General features: G+C 40.6%; 1 pseudogene; it reads left to right on the top strand.

Annotated features, from left to right (window-relative positions):
- LOC122655095 overlaps positions 1-17,529 on the top strand; it is a 40,992-nt pseudogene that overhangs the window by 12,579 nt on the left and 10,884 nt on the right.

Below are 17,529 nucleotides of genomic sequence, written 5' to 3'. Positions count from 1 at the left end.
CCAAAAGGATAAAAAGTCAACCCCCAAGTCAAGAACAGAAACTTGATTTTCGGCGGTAGGTGCAATTTCTAACTTTTAAATGCTGGTTTTTTATCAAATAAAAAAAGGGTTTTTTACAATTACCACCCCAAAATCTTTCATATTTATTATTACCCCCCCAAAAATTTTGAAACAACTGTTACCCTCCCCTGTTGCATACTAATAAGTAACTGGCCCCCATCGTTACAGACCTGTAACGGAGGGGGTTAGTCATGACAGTGTGACGTTGTCACGGATTTTTTAGGACCAAAATGCCCTTTTTGGGGTGGTAATTGTAAAAAACTCCCACCCCATCACCGTCCCTTCTCCTCCTCCTCCTCCTTCTTCTTCTCCTCCTTCTCCTTCTTCTTCTTCCTCCTCTGCAACCCCAACCTCCCCGATCGATGATGCCATCACCGTCTAACGTACTCCGGCTTCTTTTCCAGATTTCCTTCTTGGTACTTACAACCTACTCAAGGTTCGATGTTGCCCATGTCACATTTGATCGCTTTAATTGGTTCCTTGGCTTGCCCGTCGAGTTCGAACCTGAAGTTCTGAGGAGGGCTCCCAGTGCCAGGTCGGTTGATTTCTTAGTTATTGTCTTTCTGCATAATATGTTTGATGGGGGGGGGGGGGACGGTGTATGGCTATTTTATCTGTGTTTCTAAAGATTTTCTGCATTTTCGCACTGCTAGTGTTTTCTGGAAGTGGGCTCATTTCTTCTCCTCTTTGTTTTTTTCATTTTGATTGTTCATAATGGGTTACCTTGAGTTGAAATTTATATATTTTTTGAGTTTTAAACATTAATTTTCTTTTTTGGATTTCCAAATTCAACAAAAACGGAAAATTTGATTCCAACCTGAAGCTGCACCTTGGGAATAAATTAGCACTCTAAAAGTCTTCTTCCTTTTTTTCTTTCAAGAACTTGGCTTTTATGAGACCTGGTGGTTCATAAACTAAAATTTTTATCGCCATTTTGTTTCTAATTCAACTAAGCAGTCGGTAGGTTATAATCAATCGTCCTTTGCTGTTAACTGTTTGCTTCGTTCTTGAGGCTTTCTGTGCCTCATAATCCAATGGATCAAAGCTTTCAGACTTTAGTTGTGGTCTTTTCATTCTCGTGCCATTAACTCTCGTTCGGGGCGGTTGGGGTTGCAGAGGAGGAAGAAGAAGAAGGAGAAGGAGGAGGAGAAAGGACGGTGATGGGGTGGGAGTTTTTTACAATTACCACCCCAAAAAGGGCATTTTGGTCCTAAAAAATCCATGACAACGGCACATTGTCACGACTAACCCCCTCCGTTACGGGTCTGTAACGGTGGGGGCCAGTTAGTTATTAGTATGCAACAGGGGAGGGTAACAGTTGTTTCAAAGTTTTTGGGGGGGGGTAATAATAAATATGAAAGATTTTGGGGTGGTAATTGTAAAAAATCCATAAAAAAATTCCATAAATCTTAATATGGTAAAACTTTGCTAAAAACCAAAAGTGCGGTAAAATATTCATTTGTTTTGATGCCTAAAAGATATTTTCATTCAAAACAATTTTGACAGCATTCTCGCACACTAAATAAAGTTTGACCGAAACATAACTGCTTCAATTTAAATTAGATTTAAGCAATCTTGGATTTATTGGAAAGCTTTACAACTAAGCTTTCAAACAAATCCAAGATTGCTTAAGTGTGATTTATATTGAAGGAGTTATGTTTCGGTCAAACCCAAGGTACTAAAACTCGGTTCTTAGTACCAACTCGGCCCTTGGAAAAACCGAGTCGAGTCGAGATCTCGCCGAGTTGGTGCATTTTTTTTTTTCTGACTCGAAGCCTCAACTTGATGGGTTTTAGACCTAGTTTGGGTCCGAAACTTGATATTCAGCCTATTTTAGGCCAATTAAACCCAATGGCACTATTAGAGTTTGCAAAAACAAAGTCTAAACATGAGTTTTAATTCGGACCATAGGTTGGTAGGCGATGGCGTACTAAAATACCCTACTCTACACATAATTTAGTAATAGAAAGCAAGCAAAACATTCAATTAATAGCTAAACAACTTAAATAAGAATTAGAAATGTTAAAGTGATACATCACACTGTTTAACAGTGTTACAACTATCATCACATAAAATGACTTTGAATCAAGTATTCAGTCCCTGCTAGTGTCACATAGTCTTCCCATGACATAGTGTTGCCATGGGCCAATCCGAGATTTCGCCGAGATCTTGTATTATTTTGTATCGTATCCCATTTCGTCTTGGTTTCTTAAAAAACCGAGAAACTCGCCGAGATCTCAAACTTATGGTCAAACCTAGTTTGGTATGCATGAATGCTGTCAAAATCGTTCTGAATGAAAATATTTTTTTAGACATCAAAACAAATGAATATTTTACCGCACTTTTGGTTTTTAGCAATATTTTTTTTTTTGTGAATAAAAAATGTATTACCAAAGCCCAGGAGGGGCGAGAAGGAGAAAAAGGGGGGAGGGGAATATACAACGAGGGAGAGGGGGGACCCGAGACCCGACTAAGGGCGGGAATGGGAAAGCAAGAGAGCACTATCTAAACCCCAGGATACAACAATAAGCTTGTTCCTTGGGGTATCCAAAAAAGCCTTTTGGGGAACAAAAGTAAGCTTAGAGGAGACATCCCAAAAGATGGCTTTCCAAATCAAGTCAAAAGAGGGAGAGTTGGAAGTCCATCTCCTTAGGTTCCTCTCCATCCAAATGTGGTAGAGGGTAGCACCAAACACAAGCTTGCCTACAGTGTCACAGATAGTACAGCCAGGGAAAGCCATGATAAGCCAGAGCCATTCTCGAGCGAAGGGAAGGTGTCTTCTACTACGAGGCTAGATAAACGATAGGGCTTTTTTCCAGATGGTGGAGGTGAAGGGGCAAGCGAAAAAATGGTGGTCAATGTCTTTGGTACCATTCCAACAAAAAATACAGGAAGGGGGGACTGGGATTTTTCGGAGAGTGAGGAAAGCTTGGGTAGGGAGGCAAAGGGTAAGGGTTCTCCATGCAAGGAAGCTGTGGCGGGGTATGTGGCCTTTGAACCAGACTAGCTTGTGCCAAAGAACAGAGGGGGCTTGGTGCCTAACTAGGTTCTAGGCAAATGGGGGGACTGGGATTTTTCAGAGAGTGAGGAAAGCTTGGGTAGGGAGGCAAAGGGTAAAGGTTCTCCACGCAAGGAAGCTATGGCGGGGTATGTGGCCTTTGAACCAGACTAATTTGTGCCAAAAGAACAGAGGGGGCTTGGTGCCTAACTAGGTTCCAGGCAGATCTAAAGCTAAAGAGGCCATTTGAGGAGGGAAGCCAAGTAACCTTGTCCGCATGAGCCGGGGGGGGGGGGGAGGAGAGAGGGAGGCGGGGGAGGGAATTCCAGATCAGGGAAAGGGTGATGGGGGTGGGAGGAGGGGGGGGACCACGAACCATTCGAGATGATGGAGGAAAGGGGTGCCAGCTTGGGAATGCCAGAGTAGTAAATTGCTCTCGGGCCAAGGAAGTTGTAGAGGATACCAATGGGGTGCCAGGGGTCAAGCCAGAGGGAGGTGGAGGATCCATCAACAATGGAAGAAGCAATGGCTCTAAGAGCTAGAGGGTGAAAGAGTAGAATCTTACGCCAGACCCAGGAGGAGTCAGCAGGAATGGAGACAGTCCGAATGGAGTCATTCTAACAATATTTTAACATATTAAGATTTAAGAAAAACCCTAGCATTTAAAAGTTGAAAATTGCGCATACCGCCGAAAATCTAGTTTTTGTTCTTGAACTGGGGGGCTAACTTTTTATCCTTTTGGAATTTGATTTTTTAACTATTTTTATTGGATTCAAATAAGGGGGTAATTGCTTATTTATGAATAATATCTTAAGTAAATGAAATTTTAATTCATTTACTTAAATGATATTAGGCATAAATAAGTGCTTGTCCTGCTTTCTGGCATAAGTAAGTGTTTGTCCTGCTTTCTTGCATAAATAAGTGTCTGTATACCAAGGTTTCCCACCGAGATGACCGCGACCACCAAGATCTCGGCCGAGACATTGTATTTCTCCATTTCCCCTTCAATCTCGTCTTGGTTTTTGAAAAAACTAAGATATTACCGAGATCTTGGCGAGTTCTTGAACTATGCTCCATGCCACTGCCATGAGAGTTTCTTCACTCTTAAGAAGTCCAAGACATCTAAAATGGCCTAGGAAATGGAATCAGACCTGTTGGCAGGAGTAATAAAGAAATGGATGGTCAACAGATTCATTCTCCCTCTCACACAGTAAACATACATCGGGTGAGAATACCATGCCCTGGTCTTCTCTTCTGAGACAAATCACAGTGAGCACTTTTTATTTATTTATTTCCTATCCCTAAGCAGTGGAGCTTTGAATTTATCTGTTTCTTATTTTTGGATTAAAAAAAAAAAGAATGTGTTGTCGTTATGAACTTGTTCACTTTGAGACTCTGTCCATATGTTATGTATAATTTGTCCATGTACATATACCCGCTTGGTGGATCCATATTATCAAACCCCATTTCCCAAGATTGACGGATCTGACTCCTGAACACAATACACATTCCTGCACAGAACCCATGTCGATGTTCTGATATCTTTGGTTGCAATATATTCATTTCTTTATTACCAAATTAAAAGGTACATTCATTTCTTCAATTTTATTAGACTTTTCTCACTGAATGTCTCCTCCTGCAGGTAAATTCATATCTTTCCTGTTGCCTGTTAATAATCACTCTTAGTTTCTGATATATTTTGTTCTACACCCTTCCATAGCTCAGGTTTGGCACGGTTGAGGATCAACTTGGACCGTCATTGTGTAAAAAGCTTCATTCTATTGGTTGGGCTGTCTCACATATTGCTGTAGACCTGTAGTTCGGAATGATGTAAGTTACTAAATGCACAATCCCATGAACCTAGAAAAGAACTTTCTGGTATTCATTTGTTGACATGATAGCTGTGCACATCATATGTTACTATTGTTAGCATTTCTTATACCATCTTATTACTCTGGGGGTAATCTAACTATGCTTGTGGGTTATTTTAATTTGATTACCAAGTGAAAGAAAACAAATATAAGTAAAGCACGAGAAAATGAGATTCATTTTCCAATTGATGTTTGGTGTGGTGCTTCATACTTGAGAAGGGAGGGGGGTTGGGTGGAAGAAAAGGATAGGTGTGGATCTTGTGTGTTGATAAAAGACATGCTTAGATAACTGCAGCTCTGTAATTTGTTATGTTCTTTTGAACAATGAGGAAAGCAGATATGATGGAAGGATGAACAAAATGTGAATATTAGATGATTACTTGTATCTCATTCATAGTTTTCAAGGCGTCGCCTAAGTGCCACCTTGCTGTCCAGGCAGTTTTCTTGGGGTCTAGGCGACTGTCGCCTTAGTTCAAGGCGCTGGTTTTGCTGGTATCGAACCAGGTTTGACACTTATTAGTGCCAAATATCATTCAAGTAAATGTTTTTATATTTACTTCAGATATTATTCATAAATAAGCAAATACCCCCCTATTTGAATCCAATAAAAATAGTTAATAAATCAAATTTCAAAAAGATAAAAAGTCAACCCCCCAGTTCGAGAAAATTTTTTTGATTTTTGGCGGTAGGTGAAAATTTTAACTTTCAAATGCTGGGGTTTTTCTCAAGACTAAAAATTGTATAAATCTTATGATACCGAAACATCACTCAAAACCAAAATAACGGTAAAATGATATTTTGTTTTGATGTCTAAATTTTTTTTTATTTTTTTTCCATTCGGGGCGATTTTAAACAGATTTCATGCACACCAAATAAGGTTTGACCGGAACATAAGTCCTTCAATAGAAATCAGATTTAAGCAATCTTGGACTTGTTGGAAAGCTGGTTTTTTACTCTACCTAATACAAAAAGTCTCATGTAATAATAATATCATTTGACCAGTCAAACTAGAGAATAAGAATATTTCTCTAAATTGAGAATAGTTTAATTACTTATAGATAAGATCATATTTTCCAAGAACAATATAAACCAAATGTGAGATTAGGTATACCCGGACAATGATCCTTTCCAAGTACAGTATGAACAGCGTGCTTTTCCAGTTCTGTTGTCTTCTATTTCTATGTTGATTTTTGATGACTTGATGTGGCTTAATATTGATATAAGGTATATATTGTACCATACTACATAATGTCAGAAAAGAGGAGAAATAAAAATGAAACTTGCCTAGGCGACCACCTTGCCGCCTAAGCGCTTAGGTATCCCTCCACCGCCTTGGGTCGCCTTGACAACTATGATCTCTCATTGGATAAACCTTTAGTAAACAATCTCCATCATCTGGTGAATCCCATCCTCTGTGTGTCTGCACCAAATTCACTCCTTTGTTGACATACTTTTGCATTAAATATTGACATACTTTTGCATTAAATATTTCCTACTCTGATCAGATTGTGTTTATGCCATTAAGATTTGAAGGTAAATGATTTTCTGCTTATTTCTGGATGTAAAGTCTTCTTTGTTGTGCAATATGTTTAGTCATGTTCCTGATTGAACTCAATGAGATGGTGGTTCCCAATTTCCTATTTAGCTTTTAGCTGAATGATATTGACCCAGATAATTGCTTTGTAGTCTGAAGCATCTGGCTATTTGGTTGGTCATTCATGCATCAGTTATTATCATAGTTGTTATGGCGTCGATATGCTGCCATGGTGTCATATCGCTGGAGAAGTGGGCATATCGACCACCGATATGGATGATATAAGAATATCGACCGATATGGCCTCCATGTCGTTGCCATGGCACCGCCATGGACGCCATACCACGACATATGGCCATATTGGGCAACATGGTTGTTTCAAATTATAAAACTTAATTTTTTAACAATAATGTTTTTTTAACCATTTTTTATTTTAATGCTTTTTCCTTGACATAAAAAAAATAAAAAAAAACATCAAACAGAAAACACTAATACACAATCACATATTCACATCAGCAAATTTTTTATTTTTTATTTTTTTATTTAGAGGGGTTGTTTATTAGCTTTATTCACTCAATATAAATTACATTCTTGTAATTGTTTTTTGTTTTGTTACTTTTGTAGTCACTTTTATATGAATCATATCTCAACTCTCATGATTTTTCAACTTTATTATTAGCAAGACTATTGCTATCAATTATTTGATAATCCATGATGTCATATACACTAATGGATATTACACTTTCATGAATTAAACCATAGTAGATTAGTAGTACCCTTTTATGTTAATTTTTTATGTTATAGGGTATATATTATAGCATACTAAATGACATTAAAAATAGAGAAATAAAAAATAAAACATGGTCGATATGATCGCCATGGCAGGCGACATGTCGATATATCGACATGACACCCCTCCACCGATTTGGATCGCCGTGACGACGTGACAACTATGGTTATTATATGTAAGAGCATTGTAGATGTGAGTGACAAAGTTTGATCTTCACTAGTATCTGGGGCATGTTTGTTTGCTAATTGTTAGTGCTATTGCATCTTCATCAGTCATTTGTCATTTTCCATTTTTCACTTCTCATCTCATTTCGAGTGATTGCTAGACACATGGCCAAGAGAAGGCCTAAGCCCAATGAGATGGGGGCCAGAAGCGGAATGGGTTGAAGTTGGGATGGGGCTAGGGTGGATGGGATGGACTGGGCTGCACATGGGACAAAGGCTAATTGAGTTAGAAACATAGGTTGGGCCTGAAGCGAGGGGACTTTCGATGGGAGGATAAGAGGAGAAAGGATATTTTGTCCCAGGGAGCTAGGGTGGATGGGGTGGACTGGGCCATGCAAGGGGCAAGGTCCAATTGAGTTAAGGGTTGGGCCAGAAGTGTAGGGAGTTTTCGATGGGGAGGATAAGTTGAGAGAGGATATTTTGTCTCAGGGGGTAGGGAGAGGGCTCGACTTGGAAGGGTTTCTTGTTGCGGAAGGAAGGGGGAAATGAGAGCTGCAAAGGAGCAGAGGAAGGGGAGTGGTTGGAGGGGGAATGATGGTGACCACTGGAAGACCCAGATGGGGCTTTCTGCAAGCTGGCAGGAGCATCACGCGTTTGGGAATGAGAGCTGTCGGGAACATCAGCTGAGGGTAGGGCTGCAGAACTATTGTGACCAGCGGACGGAGATGGGCTATGGACCAGTGGTAGTGTTGCAGTAACCTCGTCATGGCCTTAAGGAGAACCAATCAGAGGCTTACAGCGATGATCAACTCATTTCTGGCGATGTCTTCTTCTTCCTTGACTAGGAGACCTCATGGATCAGATGAGGCAGAAGGCAACGAAGGCGGAGGGGGGTAGATAGATGAAATAATTTTATTGAGAGATTGGGGCTGTCTCCTTATCAGTGGTAGCTTCTTCTGCTGCAACTGTGGGCCTTTTATTAGAGACAGGGGCCGAGGTGACACTTGGATTAACGGACTTAGCAGGGATCGAGATGCTGGAAGCATTGGTGGCATGGCTAAAGACCTTCCAAGTTTGACAAAGGAGGTATCTTTTTTTTTTTTTGGTTAGAATGGGGAGGGATCCAGTCATAACAGATTTCCTGGTTGAAGGAGTGACCTTCATCGTCTGCCATGGTGATGGAGGAAGGGGGTGACGAATCTGTAGGAACTTTAACACGGATGTGCGTGCGAAGGACGAACTGTCCATGATCTTGTTTCTCTCTCTCAGAGAAGAGGGGATTCCCAATGATCGACCCAATAATACTTGGGCCTTCTTCACATGCAGCGGTAGCCCTGGGAGGGAAATCCAAAGGGGAATGGAGCTCGGGCTAACTCGGTTGAGATGCAAGAATCTATCCCATTGCAGGAGAACAATAGATTTATGCGCAACATGCCAGGGGCCTCCTTTAAGAGCACTAGCTTTACCATCTTTAATTCAGAGAACTTGAAAATGAAGAACCCATTATCAAGCATGTATGTTTCTACAGATCTACACACTTTCCATTGTTTTGATAGAGAGATTTCGACGATGCTGAAGGGAGGCATGCTCCCAATGAAGTTACCAACAGGGGCATTTTGCCATTTTCTCGCTTCGGTATCCATGAGAGAGGATGTGCAGAGGGCTCTGAGGAGGGAAGGAGAGAGAGTGCAGAGAGAGACCTTCATGGGAAGGCAGACTCGTCTGGCCAAAAGAGAGCTCCAAGCCACTCCCCCATGGGACGAGGGAGGAAGGATTGGGGGGGGGGGGGAGAAGCAATGGAATGGCCAGGGACCAAGGATGGGGTACAGGGAAGGTTGGGGACAGAGAGGAGGGGGACTTAAAGGTGACGGAGCCATAGCCAGGGGGAATCATCATCCGTCTGGTCTTTTATGAAGCTTAGTTGTCAAGGCGTTGCCTAGGTGAGAGCCTTGGCATCCAGGCGCCTTGACAACTAGTGTCGCCTTGGTCACCTAGGCCGGCATTTTGGCCACCTTGGTCACCTTGCATCCGGGCCCCTTCCAACGCCTTGGGTTGCCTAGACGCCGGGATAACTATGTTGTGAAGTGCGCCCAAGGTATTGATTGCTCACATCCTTATTGATTTATTATTTGATGAAATAGGTTAAGTCTGTGCACTAACTTACTATGAATCTGAGGATTACTTGCTCATGAACCAATAGTATTCACAATATATTTGCTACTGATTCCAGAAAATAAGTCTGGGTATGTATTGCCTTTTCTGGAGTTTTTATTTGCATGAAATAGGTTAAATGCGTGCAGCAACTTATTCAGGATTTCAAAATAAATTCCTAGTGAACAATAGCACTTCTCATCCCAAGATTTTGGCACTACCATATGATCTGTTGTGTGTGCCAAATTTCATTTGGATACGTACTGATACTTTTATTGCTTTTTTTTGCTTGTAAGATCACTATTTTATGAGCTAAATTTGTTATGCTTTTTGTTGTAACAATGGGCCTGGAGTTCTTAATGAAGGGAACAGCCTTGAGGTTATTGCTTTTATTATCTATTTGGAGCTTGTCTCATCCTTCCCAAATTGCCTTGACCTTTCAACAAAGTACAAACTTAATTTCGGTTTTAGAATTTCAATGTTAATCTCCACCAGGCTAATCCAGATCCATTTTTTTCTCCTAACTTAATTAGCTCCTTTAATTTACATCAATCTTCGTATGAAGTACTCATTTGATAGCTTAATTTGTTTGATTCCTTCATGTTACATCTATCTTCACTTGCCTTATTGCATCGAAATTCTTTTTCATCTTAATGTGTGCCCACTGAATTGTCAACTTACTTTTGCAGAAGAGGCAGAGAATATTTGATTTCTGTTCTCTTGAATGATGGATGCAGGGCTACTTTCAAATATAAAAAATCTTATTTTAAGTAAATGTGGCATGAAAATAAGATGGTTTCTTTTCTTTCTCTCTTGAAATACAGATTGATTGTGTCACTGAAGAAGTTGAGCAGAGGAAATCCTCCAATGATATGGTAGACTTCGACAGATTGCTTGTAGCTTTTAGTGATTGACGAGGATTGAGGATCTAGTCTTCCTAAATTTTTGGACAAACCTGCGGTCTTTATTACAGGTATTTATCTATGGAGGTGTTGGCCCTTTGCAATCAAACGTAACTGTAGCAGGTGTCGCAAAAGCCTTTGGAGTTCGTCTGGTGCGTTACATTTCTGCATTTTTTTTTTTTTTCTGGATGAATGAAAATATATTAACGAAGCAAAGAGAAACTTTCCCTCCAAAAAATTAAAGAGGAAAGAACATGGAAGGTACAAGGAGAAAGGTCCACAACAAACCAATGGACTAACCTACAACCTAATCAAGCTGAAGGGAGACCACGCAAAGAGGAACAAAGAGCATAAACAGACCCAAACAACCAATCACCTATATATAAAGTTGACCTTCTTCCCATTAGGATTATAGGGAGGAATGGGAGGAATTACGCAGCTTTTGGTTTGATTCTCTCCATTTCTTTCATAGGCCCCTCCATCCATTGGACCCTTGCACACATGTTGATAACTCCTTGGCTCTTTGGGAATCTCCACTGAACTATCCAAAGCAAGCTGCTGGTCATCATTCCTCTCCACAACCGAACCACAATTTTTGGACCTCCCAACAAGACCTCCACTAGAACTCCTGGCAACTCCTTGGTCAAACAAGGTAATTCCATTCCCATCATTATCTTGCATTGGATGTGGCACCAACTGATTGGAATCAATTAACTTAAAGCTATGGACCTCAGTTTTTGGATCAGAGGTATCATTGAATATAGCCTTTATGTTGTCATACCATACATTACCTATTGGGGAATCTGGTGGGGATGCCTCCATGTCAGCTTCTAGGTTGGAACCCTCCATGTCTTCATGTTCTCCTTTACCTGAATCTTCCACGTTGGCATCCAATGGCTCTACCTCCAAAATAATTTGAATATTGCCTTCAATATCTCCATAGTGAGTAGTTGAGTTTTCTCACTTTGTCTTCTTATGCAGCTGTCTCTCAAATGTGATTGGATAGAAATCTGTTGGTGGGTAGGAGAAGACCCCATAAGTTGGAACCGAGAAGTAGATTCTGTGATAGCAGAGTCAGTTTGTCTTTCTTTCTCCATATACTCCAAAATAGCAAAGCTATTAGAGGACAAAAGGTTTTGACTTTGAGGTTCACCCCCACTCCTACTTGAACTTTCACCAAAAAAGAAATTCTTGGGTTGTCCCCTATCACAGTCCACAGGCTGTAAGGAAACCTCCTGCAGGTTGGGAGGATCGAGGTCTTGGGAAACATTCATCTTCTCTATCTCCAGAGAAGCACATGGGGGAAAGGTCCTAGGCTCTCCTTGCAAGGAAGAAGATGTACTGATCTTCCAGGCTTGCAATGGTTCTTCTCATTGTTTGAAGCTACATGGGAAGAAGGGTAGTTCGACTTAGTTTCTCCAACAGCTCTTCCTCCTCTTTCTCCATTCTTCAATTTCCAGCGTTCCTGAAAACCGTGTTGAACATGTTCATGGATATCACCATCTTTACATGCACCAATTGGATGACCAAAACAGTGACAACTGCTATAGGATAGAGGCTTCCATTCATATCTAACAGGCTGATAGAAAGAGAAACACATATCATCTTCTACTATAATAGAATCTGGAAGCACTGTACCCGCTGAAACTTTGACACAAATTTTCGCAAAGGCTAGTCTATCTTGGGACTTAGTTCTTCTATCCGATCAGAGGAGAACACCAATCACTGACCCAATAGCGCTAAGACCCTGTTCTCCCCAAAAAGATGAAAAGGTAAGCCTGGGAGATTTATCCAAATTGGTAAAGAAGCTAGGTTGATCTTTTGGAGCTGCATATTTCTTTCCCATTGCCTTAGGATGATTGGTTTATAGGCAACCATCCAAGGTCCCTCCTCCAAAGCCTTGAGCTTATCAACTTCTTTTGAGAACTTAAACACAAACACCTCATTTTTGAGGACAGAACAATCCACAGAAGCGATTGGGTTCCATAACCTCAGTAGCACCTCTCTTACAAGAAGGAAAGGGGGCCTTTTCCCTATAAAATGCCTAATAAAGGTATTTTTCCAATTTAAGATCTCACTTCCACCTCTACTATACGAATTCTAGCAATCTTTACTTCACCTGAGTATGTTGGAGGGATAAAATGTAGTTGAATACCATCATTGCTCTGGCCTTTGCCATTCCCGAATAAGGAACTCCATGTAGTTGCTTTCTTGGACTGGGAATCAGGTCCAACCTGAGGGTAACATGAAGAGTTTGAGATTACATTTGCAACAGTCACTACCCTCTTAGGAGCGCAGGTATCGTAGTCGTTCGAATCTTTGATACAGGAGAGGTAGGATGGAGATCAGTCAACTGCTCACAACCTACAAATAGTCTATTTCCTGCTAGAGGAGGGAAAATAGCATTATCGTGAAGCATTTCAATAGACATGGGTTGTACCCTTGTCTCACCATCAGACCCCTTCACCTCTTTTAGTTCATAGGAGAGATCACCATCACCCTCTAGAATAGGCTCCAACTCCATACGGGTTACTCCCTTTCTGCTCTGAGCATTTTTTTTTTTCCTTTTCTTCCCGGCCATGGTTTCATCTCAGGGTGGGACGTGAGGTACTAAGGGAAAGGGAGCTGGTTTTTGCATTTCTGCATTAAAAACCTTTCATGTGCAAAATTATATTGAATAGCTCTGTTATATCCTAGAGTTCTGTGGTGAAACTTCAAATTGTAATTCAGAGGTGTCACAGCAGGCATGCTATAATGACACCATTCAGGCACCGATCTAGAGGCTCTCACAAGTCCCACCTCTAGTTGGTTTTGAACTGTATCAGCCAGTCTTACTCGGCACTGAGTGGAAGCTCATTGGAAGATTGCAAATTTGCAATTATATGAAACTTTGGCACCTGCTTAGTAGCTACTCCAAACTGCAACCTGTATCGTAGGTTGCACCCTTTTAGCTTTTAAAGCTGGAAGGACTATAGAGCTGAGCAGCAAGTTTCTAACCTATCAATCAAACTGGGGGCTTGTAGAATGGTGTAAGAGTGTTGGCCCTAGGTGCCTCAATGTTGAGTGGTGGCAGTGCAGTGCTGATGGCTGATGCTGCTACTGGATTTTGCTGGATGTCAGTGGTCTTATAATTGCTTGATGCTCGTGTTCTTCTCCTTCCTTTTTTTGAAGAGGGGGGGGGGGGGAATTTATGTGCATAATTGGGTTGGGAGAAAACTGAAGTCCTTAGTCCTTGACTCCTTGTTGTATCAGGTTTGTTCAGCATATCTTGTACTACTACCACAACCATTTATTACAAAATATGGGCAGCTAACCGCTGAGTATTCAAGGTTTCTACTCCATGACTTTTCTTGACCATTGCCTTTCAAATGCCTCTCTTCTTTGGAGATGGTATTGGAGTCTTTGCATTTTCGTAAGCATTTATGACACTCCATTTTTTCTGTATTTGCAATCATTCATTTCAAACGTATTCTTTGCTTGCTTCATTTATTATATTGATTTTTGTTGTTTTATTATTTCGGATTTTCTGAAGTTGGATGATTTTCTAACTTTAGTTCATAGCTGTTGAAGTACTGGTCATGTGACACTATTCATGAGGCTATCATAAGGCTTTATCTCATCCTGGCTAGAAGGCAGCAATGGACACCAAAATGGATGCTTTACATTCTCGCCATACTTGGACTATGGTTTCATTATCCACTGGGAAGGATCTTGTCCGTTGTCGTTTGGTTTATACCATCAAATACAATGCTGATGGTTTTATTGATCGTCTTAAGGCCCGCCTGGTTGCCAAGGGTTATACATAAACTTATGGTGTTGATTATTTTGAGACCTTCTCACCTGTTGCTCAGTTGAATTCAGTTCGGGTTCTTAACTCTTTGGCCGTCAATTTAGATTGGCCACTTTATCAGATGGATATCATGAATGCTTTTCTTTATGGTGATCTTCAAGAGGAGGTTTATATGGAGCAACCTCCCGGGTATGTTGCTCAGGGGGGAGATTCTACCAATTTTGGCCGTCAATTTAGATTGGCCACTTTATCAAATGGATATCAAGAATGCTTTTCTTTATGGTGATCTTCAGGAGGAGGTTTATATGGAGCAACCTCCCGGGTATGTTGCTCAGGGGGGAGATTCTACCAAAGTATGCCGACTTCGTAAGGCAATCTATGGGTTGAAACAATCTCTAAGAGCATGGTTTGATAAATTTAGCTCCATTGTTACTCAATTCGGGTTCTCACAGTGTTATTCTGACCATTCTGTCTTTGTTCGCCGCCAGGGCTTAATAGTGGTTATAATGGTAGTTTATATGGATGACTTTATTATATCTGGTAATGATGCTTCTAGTATTGCTCAAGTTAAAGCCTATCTTCATCAGCACTTCCAAATGAAAGTGTCACACTCCGGTCCGGTTATTAAGGGCCAAGTGTGGTGGGATGTCTCTGACATCCAACCAATCCCCAAGGATCACAAGTGCAGTACCCTATTAACAATCATTGCTCACAGATACAGTAATCAGAGGCAGCGGAAACAATTTAATTAATAGAGATAACATCATTAGTAAGAGAAGTCTAAATGATATTTCATTTATATAAATGATAAGGCTTGTGATACAACGATACAGTTCTCAAAGGTAGCACAGAGTAAAAGTATACAAGAAACTATTCTATAACTATATAAAGCATTTATAAAGCATAAAAGAGTGGGGAGGTAGTCTGGACTATCAGGCCAAGATCAGGAGGTTGCCCAATCATTATGTGCACACGAAGTATCATGCACTTCAAACTCCAGCGCCGCAAATCCAACATTAGTAGTAATTAAATCACCTGAAAAATAAGGATATCCACAGGGGTGAGCTCTCAACTAAGCCCAGTAAGGGGGGTACAAGCATACAAACATAATAAATCCATGATGTATGTACTAAACTAACATGTTCCTAGCACAGATACTAAGTCTCATGGGATATAAGTACTACTACTAGTGGTAGATGTTAACCTCAGTCCCGGAACTAACCCTTCGGTTACACGAGCGAAACCATTCTACCACGGTGAGGACCCGCCAGTTCCAAAACTAACACATCGGACCCCGACAGACCCCCAAATGACCAACCCCGCTGTTTATTCCCACATGGGGAATTAGGGACCCGCTAACATGGGACGAGAAGATGGTATCCGGAACTAACACATCGGTCTCGCCACGGGTTGTCCAACACCTTTTCCCCTGTTGGTAAGGGGCGCGATCTTGGGTAATGAATATCAACCTAGCCTAGTGCAGTCTAAACATGATGAGGCAAGCATGATCTGAGTTATAAATTACCGAATTCCATCATCATAAATTCACATCATATAAATAATCAATGCAAATAATCAATGCAAATGCAATGCAGTATGTCTTTGTGCAACCTATTTTACATGCAGTCTAATGCATTAAATAAAAGCTAGAAAACTACATGTTCCAGGTATAGAGGTAATAATGCATGAGCATGGCATTCAGCATAAAGTTGAAATTAATGTGATAAACACGCAGGAAATTAAGGTCGAATCCCCTTACTTGTATTGGAGTCTAGTTCAACTAGGGAGTTCTCCAATAGATCAGCAAAGCACACAAAGACAACAGAGAAACAGACCTAAATATCATGACAAAACAGTGTTTATTAGGTCCATGAAGTTTCAAGGCAAACCCCAACATAACATGGCATCAAGGCTTCAAAAATGACCAGCCGGATGCAAACTCCAAAGGAGCCGGTCGGCCTCCTCTGGGCCTGCAACTCCATCAGGGAGTGTGTTCGAATTTGGGGTTTTTCTTATTTTTGGGCAGATCCTTACATGCAAGGGTAAATCTTGGTGTTTTAACACCATATTGAGGTGGGTCTAGCTACATAGGGGTTCAATTTCATAAACAACTTCCTAATTTTGATAATTTCAAGAATTAAACCTAATTAACTAGATTAGGGTTTATGAAATACTATTAAAAAGAGCAATACAGCCTGCAGACTTGATGAATTACTGAATTTCAGGTCCCATAGGGACAGAAATTGTTTCCAATTAGTCCAAACATGCTCAATCTCTAAATCCCATGCTTGGTCTTCAAGCTTTAATGGTAGAATTTCCTAATAGATGAACTTGAGATGGAGAAGAAGTGAAATAAAGAGGGAGACAACAAGTATTCAAGGCTTACTTTAATATAGGAGCAGGAAACAAGGTACAACAGCCTTCTAATGGAGTCTCTAAGTTCAATTTCAGAAATAGAAGGTAGGTTGTAGGGTTCTTCTTCTTCTTTTCCTTTCTTCTCTATTTTTCCTTCTTGCTTTCTGGTTCTTCCAAGAGAGAATTCGTTTCTCTCAGCCCCTTTAGTTTGTTGTGATTGTAATAGTAAAGAGAAGGTTATATATATATGGTAATGGCATTTAAGCACTAAAGGGCATTTCAGTCTTTTTGACTGAAATTAGATTTAAATCAATTTCTATAACAGTTTATATATCTGAAATTTGTATTTAATACACTATTCTATCCATAATTCGATGCCGGGCGACATTAAAGGTCATCCGAGTATGGGTAACTATCGGGGACAACATTGCCTACTGGGAAAGTGGGTCCCACATGGTCAATTTTACTAAAATACCTTTCTAACTCTATTTGGCTGTACAAAACATTATATAAATATATTTTAAATTATACTGACATTGAGTTTAATTAAGGGGGAGGTCCTGCAGCCTGTCCAGGCAGCAGACCCGACACAGGTAGCTCTGGTGCGAGGTCCCACATGGTAAAAATTACTATTCTGCCCCTAATACACTAATTAATTAAAAATACAACATATATACATATAAAATGGGATTCTTACCTGGGATTCGGCCTAAGACAGAGAGAGGCTTCGCAGGCCATCAAACCAGCATGCCAAGCACAGGAAAAAGATGTGATGCTGCCCATAGCTTGAGGTTAGCATGGGAAATATTGAACCAAAATCTGAAATCACCCGGGTTCTAAAAGTTCAAATTTATTCGGAAATTTGATTGGGTTTCACATTCTCCCAACCTTATAAGAATTTCTTCCTCGAAATT

This window comes from Telopea speciosissima, chromosome 3 (assembly GCF_018873765.1).
Source record: "Telopea speciosissima isolate NSW1024214 ecotype Mountain lineage chromosome 3, Tspe_v1, whole genome shotgun sequence".
Classification (NCBI taxonomy): domain Eukaryota; kingdom Viridiplantae; phylum Streptophyta; class Magnoliopsida; order Proteales; family Proteaceae; genus Telopea; species Telopea speciosissima.
The sequence above is the reverse complement of the archived record's forward strand: the minus strand, read 5'-3'. Positions and strand labels throughout refer to the sequence as shown.